The sequence below is a fragment of the Perca flavescens genome, chromosome 19 (assembly GCF_004354835.1).
Source record: "Perca flavescens isolate YP-PL-M2 chromosome 19, PFLA_1.0, whole genome shotgun sequence".
Classification (NCBI taxonomy): Eukaryota; Metazoa; Chordata; class Actinopteri; order Perciformes; family Percidae; genus Perca; species Perca flavescens.
Window position 1 is genome coordinate 2,047,276 of NC_041349.1, and position 2,500 is coordinate 2,049,775.

General features: G+C 43.2%; 2 protein-coding genes across 4 annotated transcripts in view; both read left to right on the top strand.

Moving 5' to 3' along the window:
* The window catches only part of LOC114546103 (zinc finger protein 721-like), a 1,066,380-nt gene that overhangs the window by 1,037,979 nt on the left and 25,901 nt on the right, over positions 1–2,500 (top strand). The window lies entirely within an intron of this gene.
* Positions 1–2,500, top strand: part of LOC114574053 (calmodulin-binding transcription activator 2) — a 15,158-nt gene that overhangs the window by 6,697 nt on the left and 5,961 nt on the right. The gene's annotated exons all lie outside the window — the stretch shown is intronic.

Genomic DNA, 2,500 nt, shown 5'->3' on the forward strand with positions numbered 1-2,500 from the left:
CTTCATGAGATACAAGGTAAGACAGGCAGACAGGTAGGGAGACAGACAGGCAGACAGACAGACAGACAGACAAGGAGACAGACAGATAAATTAGACGCCATGAAGGCCAGCTTTTTACTTGTGGCCTTTATGTGGCATTAACATCCAGAAGCAGCAGAAAAGTGTATTTCTCTGGTTCTGTATCGTCTCCACGGGTCTCAGCCTGGACATGAGCCGAGGCCCGGAGGTAGAACGCCAGAAACATCAGCGTTTTAAAGTTTAGGGTTAGTAAAATCACCGGTAACACAGCTTCGTCTCAACAACACCAGTCAGAGAGGGGATGTAGTCTCACAATGTTCAAATCTCCTGGACTTGTTACTATACAGTTGAAACCAGATATTTACATTCACTTAAAAAAAACCCACAAAAACATTTATTTCTTTATTGTCGTACATTAAATCAGAGTAAACTTTTTCTGTTTTAGATCAATACATATTAACATATTTTATGTATCTGTTGAATGTCAGAATCGAGCGAGGGAGAATTTGTATGTATTTTTTTTATCACTTTCATCAAAGTCAGAAGTATACATACACTTCCTTAGTATTTGGTAGAATTGCCCCCAAACTGTTTGACTTGGGCCAAACGTTTTGGGTTTCCTTCCACAAGAAATCAAGAGAAATCAACCAAGACCTCAGGAAAAGAAAGTGTGGCTCATCCTTAGGTGCAATTTCCAGATGCCTGAAGGTCCCACGTTTATCTGTTCAGACAATAATACGCAAGTATTAAAAACATGGGAATGTAGAACCATCATACCGCTCAGGAAGGAGACGGATTCTGAGTCCCAGAGAGGAAGGTTTTTTGGTGCAAAATGTGCGAATCAATCCCAGGACAACAGCAAAAGACCTTGTGAAGATGCTAGCTGAAACTGGTAAGACAGTGTCATTATCCACAGTATACGAGTCCTGTACCACCATGAGCTAAAAGGTTACTCTGGGAGAAGAAAGACATTACTTCAAAACCACCATAAAAAAGACAGACTACAGTTTGCAACTGCACATGGGGACAAAAATCGGAATTTCTGGAGACATGTCCTGTGGTCTGAACGAAACAAAAATCTAACTGTTCGGCCATAATGATAAACGGTATATTTGGAGGAAAAAGGGCGAAGCTTTGAAGCCTCAGAACACCATCCCAACTGTGAAGTATGGGGGGGGTAGTGTAATGTTGTGGGGCTGCTTTGCTGCATAAGAGACTGGTGCACTTCACAAAATAGATGGCATCATGACAAAAGATAATTTTGTGGATATATTGAAGCAACATCTGAAGACATCAGCCAGGAAGTTAAAGCTTGGGCGCAAATGTGTCTTCCAAATGGACAATGACCCCAAGCATACCTCCAAATTAGTTACAGAGTGGCTTAAGGACAACAAAGTCAAGGTATTGGAGTGGCCATCACAAAGCCCTGATCTCAGTCCCAGAGAACATTTGTGGGCGGCACTGAAAAGGCGAGCGTGAGCAAGAAGGCCTCCAAACCTGACCCAGTTAGACCAGTTGTGTCAAGAGGGTGGGCCAAAACTCCAGCAAACTATTGTAGAAAGCTTGTGGAAGGAAACCCAAAACGTTTGGCCCAAGTCAAACAGTTTGGGGGCAATTCTACCAAATACTAAGGAAGTGTATGTATACTTCTGACTTTGATGAAAGTGATAAAAAAAATACATAAAAATTCTCCCTCGCTCGATTCTGACATTCAACAAATATATAAAATATGTTAATATGTATTGATCTGAAACAGAAAAAGTTTACTCTGATTTAATGTACGACGATAAAGAAATAAATGTTTTTGTGGGTTTTTCTCAAGTGTAAATATCTGGTTTCATCTGTATGTGTGGCGTGCTGTGTGTGTGTGTGTGTGTGTGTGTGTGTCTGTGTGTGTGTGTGTGTGTGTGTGTGTGTGTGTGTGTGTGTGTGTGTGTGTGTGTGTGTGTGTGTGTGTGTGTGTGTGTGTGTGTGTCTGTGTGTGTGTGTGTGTGTGTGTGTGTGTGTGTGTGTGTGTGTGTGTGTGTGTGTGTGTGTGTGTGTGTGTGTGTGTGTGTGTGTGTGTGTGTGTGTGTGTCTGTGTGTGTGTGTGTGTGTGTGTGTGTGTGTGTGTGTGTGTGTGTGTGTGTGTGTGTGTGTGTGTGTGTGTGTGTGTGTGTGTGTGTGTGTGTGTGTGTGTGTGTGTGTGTGTGTGTGTGTGTGTGTGTGTGTGTGTGTGTGTGTGTGTGTGTGTGTGTGTGTGTGTGTGTGTGTGTGTGTGTGTGTGTGTGTGTGTGTGTGTGTGTGTGTGTGTGTGTCTGTGTGTGTGTGTGTGTGTGTGTGTGTGTGTGTGTGTGTGTGTGTGTGTGTGTGTGTGTGTGTGTGTGTGTGTGTGTGTGTGTGTGTGTGTGTGTGTGTGTGTGTGTGTGTGTGTGTGTGTGTGTGTGTGTGTGTGTGTGTGTGTGTGTGTGTGTGTGTGTGTGTGTGTGTGTGTGTGTGTGTG